The following is a 14,109-nucleotide window of genomic DNA, read 5'->3' on the forward strand; positions in this document are numbered from 1 at the left end:
CTGTGCTTGGTAACTTAAAATTGGGTTTAAAATAGGAATTGTAGGATATTGATAAACACAGTTAGAATTAAAAAAAGAAAAAAAAAGCAAACTTTATTAGCTAGTCTCCATACCCTTTTTCCCATAGTTTTAAAACTCGAATTTTCTGCCACAGCATTAACAGATAGACTCTAGAAGGAACAGTAGGGCCTAGTTCAGTCTTAGAAAAAAATAAAAGAGGGAAGCATTATTAACTAGTTTCCATAGTGTATAGCTCTTTTCCCCATAGTTTTAAACTGAAATTTTCTCTTGAGGTGGAAACTTAACAGCCAAGAGTATTAAAAAGGATAGTAGCAAGACTCAAACTGTCCTAAAAGAAAGTTATTTTCTGTTATTTGTCAGCTGGAGAGGTAGCACTCCTACTGACCTGAATTAGGTGTTAATTAAAGTGTAAAGAAGTAGAATATTTGCAAAGGTTACTAAAGGCAATATGATTACTGGGATAGTTTTAAAGGGTTTGTTTGAAGCAGCCTCCTTAGAATCCAAACTATATAGATAGGAAAGCTTCCACTTAACTTTCTTTCTGAGAAGTTCTGAGAGAAGAGGGCATTTCTCTGGCAAGTGGCATTATTTTGATCTGTGCTTGGTAACTTAATTGGGTTTAATAGAGGAATTGTAGGATATTGATAAACACAGTTAGAATTTTTAAAAAAGAAGAAGAAAACTTTATTAGCTAGTCTCCATATCCTTTTCCCCATAGTTTTAAAACTTGAATTTTCTGCCACAGCATTAACAGATAGACTCTAGAAGGAATAGCAGGGCCTAGTTCAGTTGACTTGGTACATGTGGATACCAATGACATAGGAAAATGTGGGAGAGAGGTTCTGGAAGCCAAATTTAGGCACTTAGGTAGAGAGCTCAAATCCAGAACCTCTAGGGTAGCATTTTCCAAGTGCTGCCGTTCCATGCACAGGGCCCAAGAGACAGGCAGAGCTCCGAGTCTCAATGCATGGTTGAGATGATGGTATAGGAAGAAGGGTTTTAGATTTGTAAGGAACTGGGCAACATTCTGGGGAAGGGGGATCTCATTCTGGAATGATGGGCCCCATCTTAACCAGGGTGGGATCAGGCTGCTCGCGTCAGTAATTAAAAAGGAGATAAAGCAGCTTTTAAACTAGAACCTGGGGGAAGACTGACAATCATTGAAAAGCGCTAGGTTCAGAACAAGGTATCTTTCAAATTTATTACCAAAACAGGGAAGATAGGGTATCCCGATAGCAAGGTTGCAATACAGACCATAATAGACCAGGTGTCTTTAAATAAAAATCAGACAAAAGATTACAAATTAACACCATCAACTGCTAAGCAAGATGTAAATAGGAATGTTAATGTCTATATTCGAATGCCAGAAGCCTAATATGGGAGAGTTAGAATATATTGCACTAAATGAAAACTTAGCGATAAAAGGCATCTCTGAGACTTGGTGGAAGGATGTCATACCAGAGTACAAATTATATCGTAGTGATAGGATGAATCAAGTTGGTGGAGGGGTAGGATTGTATGTTAAGGAGGGCCTTGAATCAAATAGATTGAAAATTCTGCAGGAGACAAAACACATCTTTGAATCCCTATGGATTGAAATTCCATGTATAAAGGGGAAAAGGATAGTGATAGGAGTGTACTACCATCCACCTGGCCAGGATGAACAGACGGATGTAGAAATGATATCAGAAATTAGGGAGGCTAACAAACTGGGGAACACAATAATAATGGGTGATTTCAATTACCAAACAGTATCTCTTTCTACCAAAACTACAACGTGTTCACAAGCTACACAGGCCAATTCTGGGCAATGCACTTAATGTGGAGAAAAAAAGACATCAGGTATAACAGACCACCTCTTTGTCAAAGGACAAGCCTTTTGTATAACGAGGGGACCGTATCAATCACGTGTCTTGAAAAAAAACTCCACACCGTAATTTGCAATCTCTAACCTGCCACTAGTATGACCATGTGTCTTGTCAATACTTGTAAAGGAGATTCAAACAACAATCTCTAAATACCAAAAAAAGAACTTGGAAAGAGTACTTATCTTGACTGGAGATTTATCTTGCCTAATAACTCCAGCTCCTCTCACAACGTACTCCACCTCTAATGTATCAAAATCCTGACAGGGTTGCCCTGTTTCGCTAGATTCAAGCTGCTTCAGGGGAATTTTTAAGAAATCCAAGCTCAGATGTCTCGCCGTCTCCCTTAATCATTGGATCAAAACTGGTCCGCCATGTTTTGATCCAATGATTAAGGGAGACGGCGAGACATCTGAGCTTGGATTTCTTAAAAATTCCCCTGAAGCAGCTTGAATCTAGCGAAACAGGGCAACCCTGTCGGGATTTTGATACATTAGAGGTGGAGTACGTTGTGAGAGGAGCTGGAGTTATTAGGCAAGATAAATCTCCAGTCAAGATAAGTACTCTTTCCAAGTTCTTTTTTTGGTATTTAGAGATTGTTGTTTGAATCTCCTTTACAAGTATTGACAAGACACATGGTCATACTAGTGGCAGGTTAGAGATTGCAAATTACGGTGTGGAGTTTTTTTTCAAGACACGTGATTGATACGGTCCCCTAGTTATACAAAAGGCTTGTCCTTTGACAAAGAGGTGGTCTGTTATACCTGATATCTTTTTTTCTCCACATTAAGTGCATTGCCCAGAATTGGCCTGTGTAGCTTGTGAACACGTTGTAGTTTTGGTAGAAAGAGATACTGTTTGATAATATATTCTACCTATTCCGGTTTTTTGAACTCAGTGATTTCAATTACCCCAATATTGACTGGGTAAATGTAAAATCACGGCATGCTAGGGAGGTAAAATTCCTTGACAAAATCAATGACTACTTTATGGAGCAGCTGGTACAGGAGCCAACAAGAGAAGGAAAACTTTTAGACCTAGTCCTTAGTAGAGTAGAGCACACAGTCTGGTGCAGGTGGTATTGGTGCTGGGGCCACTTGATAACTGATCATAATATGATCAGATTTGCTATGGGCTTTGGAGTAAATACACACAGGAAATCCAATAAGATAGCATTTAGCTTTCAAACAGGACAATATGATAAAATGAGAAGAACGGTGAAAAGAATACTTAGAGGAGCAGCTGCGGAAGTTAAAAATGTACATCAGGCGTGGATGCTGTTCAAAAATACCATCCTGGAAGCCCAGGCCAAATATATTCTTTGTATTAAAAAAGGAGGAAGGAAGCCCAAACGACAGCTGGCATGGTTAAAAAATGAGATGAAGGAAACTATTAGAGGTAAAAGAAAATCCTTCAGAAAATGGAAGAAGGATCTGATTGAAAATAATAGGAAACAGCATAAGGAATGGCAAGTCAAATGCAAAGTGCTGACAAGAAGGCAAAGAGGGACTGTGAAAATAAAGATTGCGTTGGAGGCAAAAACATATAGTAAATTTTTTTTAGTTATATTAAAATCAAAAAGCTGGCCAAAGAATCGGTTGGACCGCTAGATGTCTGAGGGCTAAAAGGGGCACTCAGGGAAGACAAGGCCATAGCGGAGAGATTAAATGAATTCTTTGTTTTGGTCTTCACCGAGGAAGATTTGGAAGAGATACCAGTGCCAGAAAAGAAACTGAATGAAATCTCTATAAACCTGGAAGATGTAATGACGCAATTTGACAAATTGTGAAGAGTAACAAATCACCTGGACCGGATGGTATTCATCCCAGAGTACTGATAGAATTGAAAAACAAACTTGCAGAACTGTTGTAATATGTAATTTATCTTTAAAATCAAGCATGGTTCCGGAAGATTGGAGGGTGGCTAATGTAACGCCAATTTTTAAAAAAAGGTTCCAGAGGTGATCCAGGAAATTATAGACTGGTGAGCCTGACATCGATGCCAAGCAAAATGGTAGCGACTATTATAAAGAACAAAATTACAGAGCATATTTAAAAGCATGGATTAATGAGACAAAGCGAACATGGATTTAATGAAGGGAAATCTTGCCTCACCAATCTATTACATTTCTTTGAAGGGATGAACAAATATGTGGATAAATGTGAGGCAGTCAATATTATGTATCTGGATTTTCAAAAGGCATTTTACAAAGTACCTCATGAAAGACTCCAGAAGAAATTGGAGAGTCATAGGATGGAAGAAAGCATACTATTGTGGATTAAAAACTGGTTAAATGATAGAAAACAGAGAGTAGGGTTAAATGGTCAGTATTCTCAATGGAGAAGGATACATAGTGGGGTTCCCCAGGGTCTGTGCTGGGACCACTGCTTTTTAACATATTTATAAATGATCTAGAGATGGGAATAACTAGTGAGGTAATTAAATTTGCTGATGACACTAATCTATTCAAAGTTGTTAAATCGCAAGAGGATTGTGAAGAATTGCAAGACCACCATACGAAACTGGGAGACTGGGCATTCAAATTGCAGACAACATTTAATGTGAGCAAGTGCAAAGTGATGCATGTGAGAAAGAGGAATCTGAACTATAGCTATGCAATGCAAGGTTCCACATTAGGAGTCACCGAACAGGAAAAGGATCTAGGCGTCATCATTGATGATACGTTGAAATCCTCTGCTCAATGTGTGGCATTGGCTAAGAAAGCAAATGGAATGTTAGGTAGCATTAGGAAAGGAATGAACAACAAAAATGAGGACATTGTAATGCCTTTGTATCACTCCATGGTGCAACCACACCTTGAATATTGTGTGCAATTCTGGTCACCACATCTCAAAAAAGATATAGTGGAATTAGAAAAAGTGCAGAGAAGGGTACCAAAAATGATAAAGTGGATAGGAGAACTTCCCTATGAGGAAAGGCTAAAGTGGCTAGGACTCTTCATCTTGGAGACAGCTGAGGGGAGATATGATAGAGGTCTATAAAATAATGAGTGGAGTGGAATGGGTAGATGTGAATCGCTTGTTTACTCTTTCCAAAAATACTAGGACTAGGGGGCACACACTGAAGCTACAAAGTAGTAAATTTATAACGAATCAAAGAAACTATTTCTTCATTCAATGTGTAATTAAACTCTGGAAGTTAAAAGGTTTGGATAGCTTCCTAAAAGAAAAGTCCATAAGCCATTATAAAAATGACTTGGGGAAAATACACTCTTTATTTCTAGGGTAAGCAGCATAAAATGTATTGTACTGTTTTGGGATTTTGCCAGGTACTCGTGACCTGGATTGACCACTGTTGGAAACAGGATGCTAGGCTTAATGAACCTTCGGTCTGTTCCAGTATGGCAATACTTATGTACTTAGGTACTAATCTAGCCCTAAATGCATAAATCTTTCATATCACAGAAAATAAAACCACCAAAAATGCCTGTTCAATTGATGCGAGGTCTGTTGCTGATACATAAGATTGCAATGCATTTTGTAAATATACTGCAGTCAAGTTCTTTGAGATATAATGGAGCCCAGTTATTCACAGCTTCCCAGAACCCTCCACCATTTTCTAAATAAATATGATGCTGTCATTTATTGATTTTTTTACACTCCCTTCCCGTGATTTTCACCCTTTCCGACCATAGTCATACTTGTAGACCAGTGGTTCTCAACACAGTCCTTGAGTCACATCCAGCAAGTCAGGTTTTCTGGATACCCACAATGAATGTATGAGGTAGATTTGCTTACAACAGAGGTAGTGTATGTAAATTTTTCTCATGTCAACTTGGATATCCTGAAAAGCTGACTGGTTGGATGTGACCATACATGAGATCTGTGAATTCCTGTTCTATTTGCTGTATTGCTGTTGGGTCTGCCATTGCTGTACTCGGAGAACCATGAAAAACATAGAGTTGGGAAGAATGGAAGCCATGAGGTTTCGAAGAAGGAGAAGCAAGAGCCCATGAGGTCTGGTTCAAAGTTTAACCAGTTTTTCAGTTGCCACTGAATGCACTTCAGTAAAGAGGTCAGTTTATGCTCAAAAAATGGTTGAAATTCTTCAAGCAGGGCTCAAAATAATACTTAAAATTATACTTCAGTACAGCAAACTAATAGTAAGGCAAATATTCAATTTTTTAGACAAGTAGATCTAGTTATAATTTGGATTTAACTCCTTCTAATTGTACTTTTAGGATAACCTTTCATTATCCATCATTGTGTGTACAGGTAGAACTCACTATCATTATGACAAGGGAACTTCTCACATCCTTACTGACAGAAACATATTCAGTTACCTGAAAGGAGTGCACAGGATTTCACAATCCTAAACGTCAGGGATAGATTTCCATCCATAATAACACCAATAGTTAAATCTTAATAGAAATAGAACTGCATACTTATGTCTTGTCAGTGGATAACAGTGGTAGAACTGTTTTTATATAAAATATGTTGAAAGGTATCCAATTTAGGTTACCTCCGTATAGATACAGCACTGTATCTGATTTTCCTTTTAGGTTTCTGTGCTAGTCACAGATACAAGCTTCTAATCCATGTTAACATTCTTTATCTGTACAGCTTTCTTAACTCAAACATAAGTAAAATGCTATACTCAGTGGGATATTGACATGTGTATAAGATATCATCTGTCAAATACCTGTGGCAACTGCTATTTCTAAAGTAATAAAATTACTGCTTCTGTGCATAGAGTTGCAATGCACATTTAAAAAGTGTTGCATTATCTATTTTATATGTGTTTGCTTGTGTCGAACATGTTCCTGTAATTTCCCTAACTAATGTGGTTTCATCTCAATGACCCTGTTCCACTGACTGAGGTCTGGGAAGCTGAAAGTTTATTTTATTCTAATTTTGTAGAGAAGGCTGGAGAGGAAAGAAATGGTTGGGCTGTGTCAGGACTCTCAAGGCTAAACCTGAATTCGTGAGCCCTTGGACCACTGCTGAGGAGCGGCAGCGGCAGGCAAAACCCCCCAACCAGCACTGGGCTAGCACACCAGCAAGACAGGGACTGCAGACGCTGATAAGCAAGCCGGAACACACGGGCTGGAACACACTGGACTGGAACTAGGCTTCACCTACACTTGACTGCCATTCCTCAGGGGTTGAGCCCCTGGGTGCAGGCAGCCGGCAGAACTTAAAGGAAAGCTGGTACTGGAGCAAGCAGGCTGGAACACAAAGAAACTCACACTAGAAAAGATTCTTAAACAAGCTTGGCCAAAACAGGGTTCAGGATAGGAATCAGAATTCAGGATTTCCAAACAGGCTAGGCTGGAAGGAAACTGAAAGCAAGCAGGGCAGACACAAGCAGGAGGAGAACTGAAGCTGAAGACAACCAGCCATAAACAGAGGAAGAACAGATACTATACAGGGTAAAGGACTTTAAGACAAGCTTGACTAACCAGGGTAGGGCAGCCCAAGGTGAACAGGGAACCAAACAAGACAGACTAGACAGGACACAAAGCTAGGCTACACAGACAAGAACTAGGGCAATGACTGAAAGCTGCCAAGCAGCCGCTAAGAAAGACATACATACAAGCAATAAAGCTAGACTGAAAGCAGAACCTAGCAGATAAACAAACAGAGAACACAAAGGCTAAAGTACACACAGGCACCAAGATCTAAACACAGAATAGGACAAGGCTAAAGTACACACAGGCACCAAGAAATAAGCACAGAACAGAACAAGGCAAGAGTGCAACTGTACACCGGTTACCTCGAGACCCTTGGCAATGCAAAGGCCCTGCTGAAAGGGCCAGGTGCCTAATAAAGGCAATCAGCAGCTGAGGCTCAGCTGCAGGAATCTCAAGGCAGCTAAGGGTGAAGCTAGCTGCCAAACTTCCAACCAAGTCTGGAGGGCTAGAATAGCTGGACCGGACTGGAATGAAAGTCTGGAATGTGTAGGGAGACAGCAAGACAGTCTATGGCAGCCACCGGTTCTGGCCCAGAGGACAAGGTGAGCACAGCCAAGGAAAGTAGTCACCATCGTGACAGGCTGGCAGTGACTGTTTTCAAATCTTATATAACGAGCAAAACTGGTAAATCATTGGGGGGGGGGGGGGGGGGGGGGTTGCTTGCAACCAGATGCTCGATTGATTTTATTTACCACCTTTTTGAAGGAATTCATTCAAGGCAGTGGTTGGATGACATGTCTCTATTTCTACTAAAGTGCTGGTGAATAAACACTATAAATTATAGAAATTATTCTTTATTGGTATACCCAAAGTGGCCAGTTTCACCCTCAGGGTACATCAGGGGTACAATTATACATCAAATCCCTAACAAGGTTATTTTAGTAATGGAATAAAACAGCAATTAAGAGTTCAAAATGCTCTCACAGCATCTGTCACACAATATTAGAGCATAAGTGAGGTACTGAAATAACTTTGACCACATCAGATATATGGAGGATATCAGATGGTGTGGAGGAGTGGCCTAGTGGTTAGGGTGGTGGACTTTAGTCCTGGGGAACTGAAGAACTGAGTTCAATTCCCACTTCAGGCACAGGCAGCTCCTTGTGACTCTGGGCAAGTCACTTAACCCTCCATTGCCCCATGTAAGCAGCATTGAGCCTGTCATGAGTGGGAAAGCACAGGGTACAAATGTAACTAAAATAAATATACCAATAATTTCTACCATATATGCTGGTCTTGTTGCATTGCCTACCCACTACCCTGCTCTTCTCAGTTGCGCCATGTACGCTCATTTTAGTGAAACTGAGCATGCGCAACACAAAGCAGGGCAGATCTCAAATGGCCAGTTAGTGCAGATATTCAGTGGCACTGTCCAGTTAAGTGTCACTGAATATCGGAAGAGAACCCCACAAAGGCAATTTAGCCAGGAAGGAGCCTCTCTTACCCTGTTAAATTGATTTGAATATCGACCCCTTACCCAACCTCCACTTATAGGCTGTTACACCAAACAAGCTATTGTTTGCACAATCAACAGTAGATGGAATGAGAAATGAGGGAGTTGGGGGGGGGGGGGGGGTTATAGGAGTTTGGCTACCCTGAGGGATCTTCAAAATGAATTAGCAATATGGATCTGAGGTAACGAAAAGCAAATGTAGATATTTAGCAGAATGATTGAAATTGAAGAAATTAGTCACAGTAACCCCCATTCTAGCTTGCACTAAGGGGTCCTTTTACTAAGGTGTGCTGAAAAATGGCCTGTGGTAGTGTAGGCACATGTTTTGGCCATGTGTAGAATCAGTTTTCAGCGCACCTGTAAAAAATGCATTTTCGGGGGGGGGGGGGTCAAAAATGGATGTGCGGCAAAATGAAAATTGGCGTGTGTCCATTTTAGGTCTGAGACCTTATCGCCAGCCATTGATTTAGCGGTAAGATCTAATGTATTAACCAGGCGGTAATGGTCAACACGCGTCCAGAAATGCCAATTACCGCCAGTGCAACAGAAAATAAAAATATTTTCTGACGCATGCCCACACGGGCCACGCGGTAGCCGGGCGATAACTCGGCATTGGTGCACGTTGGGTGTGTGTAGGCTCTTACGCGGCTTAATAAAAGGGCCCCTAAGATCCTTGAGTGAAATTCACTCCTAAAGACATTCTCAAAATTGTTTGAAGCAGGAATATTAATCTGCAGGACTTCCCAATATTTGCTTTTTTTTTTTTTACAACTAAGTATATTTGCTACATGTTTTAACGAAATTAGCAAGGACACCTCACATAGTAGAAAAAGTGGTCTCCATAAAGGCTGAGTCCAAAGGTGGAATTAGAATATATGAAAGCATATGCATGAGCACCTCAGTTAATCAAACTGGGTCAAGGAAGATGTGGAATGAGATCTGAGATCAGCTCTCCAACAGCACCTGAAAATGTTTTAGCTCTGCAAACATAATTGGTCAGCACTGCAAAATTCTCTTGAGACCTGTCTTTACTGAAGAGACTAAAAAGGATGAATAGTAGGGTAAATGACTCCTGCTGGAATGAGTGTGGGCACAGAAGTACCTTATGCAACATAATTTGTTCTTGTCTGAGGGTACAAGGCTTCTGGGATCAAATTAGAAAACACATCAAAAATATTGTATACGTGAGGTTAACAGCTGATTGAAATTTTTATATTTTTTATATAGCTCCCTCCAGACTTGGATGAAGAAAGGTCAGCAGAATAAGTTAAAAGCTGATACTAGCAGGATGTACAGCTGAATTGCACAAGCATAGGCAGGTGCTGAACCAGAAACAAGGGAAACAAGAGAATAGCGCCAAAAAACAGAGTCCCATGTCGGATGTTGTTTATTAATAAACCTTGGAACTCCACTTTAGACTCTTATCTTTAGTGCTATTCTCTTGTCTCGGTAGGGCTGTGTTAGCCAGTTGGAAAACAGCTAAACCTCCAATAATTCCCTTATGAAATACTAATATAACTGGGCATATATGTCCAGACGCTGTTAGGTATGAACATTTACGCCAGCTATAGACCTGGTGTGTTTGAACCTAAATGCCAGAGATATGTGAGTAACTTATAGCATTTTATAAACTCCACCCATGTGAGTCCTGCCAATGTTTCACCCAGACTCTGCCTATCTGGATGCCCATCTGTCAAATGCAAGCTATGTAAGATATGTGTCTATTTATAAAATGGCACATAGGCGGAATTTTAGCATTTACATATGCATATACACACCTACACCTGTCTATGCAGCAGGGGCGTAGCCAGCCTTCCGTGGGGGAGGGGTCCAGAGCCCGGGGGGAGGGGGCACATTTTAGCCCTCCCCCCGGCGCCGCCCCCCCGCCAACATTGCCGCCCCCCCTCCCGCCGCGAACCCACCGCCGCTGCAGCCTACCTTTACTTTTGCTGGCGGGGGATCCCACTCCCCGCCAGCCGACGTCTTCTTCTCAGTCGCTTCCTGCTCTTCAATTTGTGTAGGTGCCTATTGGGCTCATTTTCGAAAGAGAAGGGCGCCCATCTTTCGACACAAATTGGGAGATGGGCATCCTTCTCCCAGGGTTGCCCAAATTGGCATAATCGAAAGCCAATTTTGGGCGCCCTCAACTGCTTTCCATTGCGGGGACTACCAAAGTTCCCAGGGGCGTGTCGGAAGCATAGCGAAGGCGGGACTGGGGCATGCTTAACACATGGGCGTCCTCGGCCAACTTTACTTGGTCCTTTTTTTTTTACGACCAAGCCACAAAAATGTGCCCTAAATGACCAGAAGACCACCATAGGGAATCAGAGATGACCTCCCCCTACTCCCCCAGTGGTCACTAACCCCCTCCCACCCTAAACAAAATGTTAATATATTTTTTCCAGCCTCAAATATTATACCCAGCTCCATGACAGCATTATGCAGGTCCCTGGAGCAGTTTTAGTGGGTACTGCAGTGCACTTCAGGCAGGCGGACCCATTCCCATCCCCCCTACCTGTTACACTTGTAGTGGTAAATGTGAGACCTCCAAAACTCACCAGAAACCCACTGTACCCACATCTAGGTGCCCCCCTTCATTCCTAAGGGCTATGGTAGTGGTGTACAGTTGTGGGGAGTGGGTTTTGGGAGGCTCAGCACACAAGGTAAGGGTGCTATGCAACTGGGAGCTTTTTGTGAAGTCCACTGCAGTGCCCTCTAGGGTGCCCGGTTGGTGTCCTTGCATGTCAGGGGGACCAGTGCACTGCGAATGCTGGCTCCTCCCATGACCAAAGGGCTTGCATTTGGTCGTTTCTGAGATGGGCGTCCTTGGGTTCCATTATCGCCGAAAATAGGGGACGACCATCTCTAAGGTCGACCTAAATGTGGAGATTTGGGCATCCCTGACCGTATTATCCAAACAAAAGATGGCCGCCCATCTTGTTTTGATAATACGGGTTTCCCCACCCTTTCGCGGGGACGTCCTGCGAGGACGCCCCCAGGAAAACTTGGGTGCCCCGTTCAATTATGCCCCTCCACGTGCGCCCAATGAGGGTCAGTTTTGAATTACCACCCAGCTACTGCATGGCCTTTGCGGTAATTTCATCTTTGATGCGTGTCTGCTAAGCACGCCAGAAAATATTTTTATTTTCTGGTGTGTGGACGGTAATCCGCATTTTACGTGCATAGACCATTACCACCCAGTTACTGCGTGAGACCTTATCACTAGGTCAATGGCTGGTGGTAAGGTCTCAGACCCAAAATGGACACGTGGCAATTTTCATTTCACCGCACGTCCATTTTTGGCAAAAATTTTAAACAGGCATTTTTTTACAGGTGCACTAAAAAATGATTCTGCACGCACCCAAAACACGCGTCTACACTACCACAGGCCATTTTTCAGCGTACCTTAGTAAAAAGGCCCCTAAGAAAAGTGTTTTACTCTTTGTTATTCCAGGTCTATGGCCTTTTAGTTCCATTCTCTCTTAAATATAAGCTACAACTCAGTTAGTGTATTTAGATTTAATCCATGTTGCCTCTGAGTGATGCTACTTTTATCTTAATTAGAGTTGAATTAAATCCCTTCAAAAGATTATACTAGCAGGCGTTCAATTGTACATTGCGACATAGCTCTCATCTTTTCCAAAAATTGCTTTGAAAATGCATTTCCACTTCAAAGTGTAGCGTGCCTTAAATGCATTTCAGTCTCATTCATAGGAAAGTTGAATTAAGTTTTTAACTGAGGCAGAATACATTTTAGATTCATATACAGGTAAATGAAATAAAACTTACAGTCTAACTATTGTCTTTTTGTTTGTAGCTGCTAAGATACTGTGAAATGAGAAGCAGGTAGGCAAATCCAGATAAATTCAAAAATTAAATAATAAATCGATGCGCAGGTTAAAATATAACACTAGCTGAGTTAGCTGGCATTGCTCAGGAAATTCATGGCCCTTTTATCAAGCTGCGGCAAAAGGGGGCCAGCGCTGGCATTGAAGTGTGTTTTACATGCAAGCCGAGGCCCCCTTTTACCACAGCTGGTAAAAGAAAAGGTCTCGCGTTCCTGCAGGAAATGGCCGGCGCGGCCATTTCGGGGGGAGCCCTTACCACCACCCACTGAGGTGGCGGTAACGGCTCCCATGCTAACCCAGCGATAACCGAGTACAGTCTTGTGCTACAAAAATAAATACATTTTTGTAGCGTCGGAAATGATGGCATGGTAGGGGTGGGAAGTACTACCAGACTGCTGCGGTAGCCTGGTAGTACTTTCATTATAGCGAGTGGTAAGCCCGTGATGGGTTTACCGCCGCTTAGTAAAAGGAGCCCTCAATGTGTAATGATTGACATATTAGAAAACAGTCAAATAAGTGTTGTAAAATATATTTTAGATCAAATGTTTATTGTAGAAGATTGGGCTATGTGAAGGCAAATTTTAGATTGAACATACAAACTGGAATTCAGACGTCCCAGTCAGGATGTAAAGAAATTCCAGTTGTATTTTAGAAAAGGATGTGCTAAAGTAGAGCCTCATGCAGGAATGGACGTGTATGTGCTGGTTATGCGCAGTGGCAGCTCCCATTCTGCACTTGTCAATATCTAAAACATTAACCGAGGCAACATGGCAACATACAGGTTTGTGTCAGCCGTTACACATGTATGTTGATATTTCAGAACATAATCTTATATAGCAATATTATTATGGGGCTCATTTTCAAAGCACTTAGACTTACAAAGTTATGTGGAGGGCCATTCTTGATATGACATCTAAGTCCAAGTTTAGACGTTTTGCAAAAACATCCAAAATCTGAATAAGAAAGAAGTTCATTTTGTAAAAAGAAAAACGTCTATCTTTTGTTTTAGAAAATATTGTTTCTATTGGGGGGGCTCACCCCTGATTCCTTCCAGTGGTCTTCTGGAGGGGCATTTTCAATATGATGTCTAAATCCAACTTTAGACATTTTGCAAAAAACGTCCAAAATCTGAATAGGAAAAAAATTAATTTTCAAAAAAGAATAACGTCTGTCTTATGTTTTTGAAAATACTGTTTCTAACAAGGTTTTGTGCTTTGGACATTTTGTTTTTTTGCCCATTTTCGAAAAAAAGGTCCAAGTGCAAAACGTACAAAATCAAGCCATTGGGATGTAGGAGGAGCCAGCATTTTTAGTAGACTGGTCCTCCTGACATCCAAGAAAAGCAATAGGGCACCCTAGGCGGCACTACAGTGGACTTCATAAAACGTTCCCAGGTACACATCTCACCATTGCTCCCTTACCTTGCCTGCTGAGCTCCCCAAACAATAGCGTGCACAAAATTGGCATACGTGGAGGGGCATTTTCGAT

The sequence above is a fragment of the Microcaecilia unicolor genome, chromosome 9 (assembly GCF_901765095.1).
Source record: "Microcaecilia unicolor chromosome 9, aMicUni1.1, whole genome shotgun sequence".
Classification (NCBI taxonomy): domain Eukaryota; kingdom Metazoa; phylum Chordata; class Amphibia; order Gymnophiona; family Siphonopidae; genus Microcaecilia; species Microcaecilia unicolor.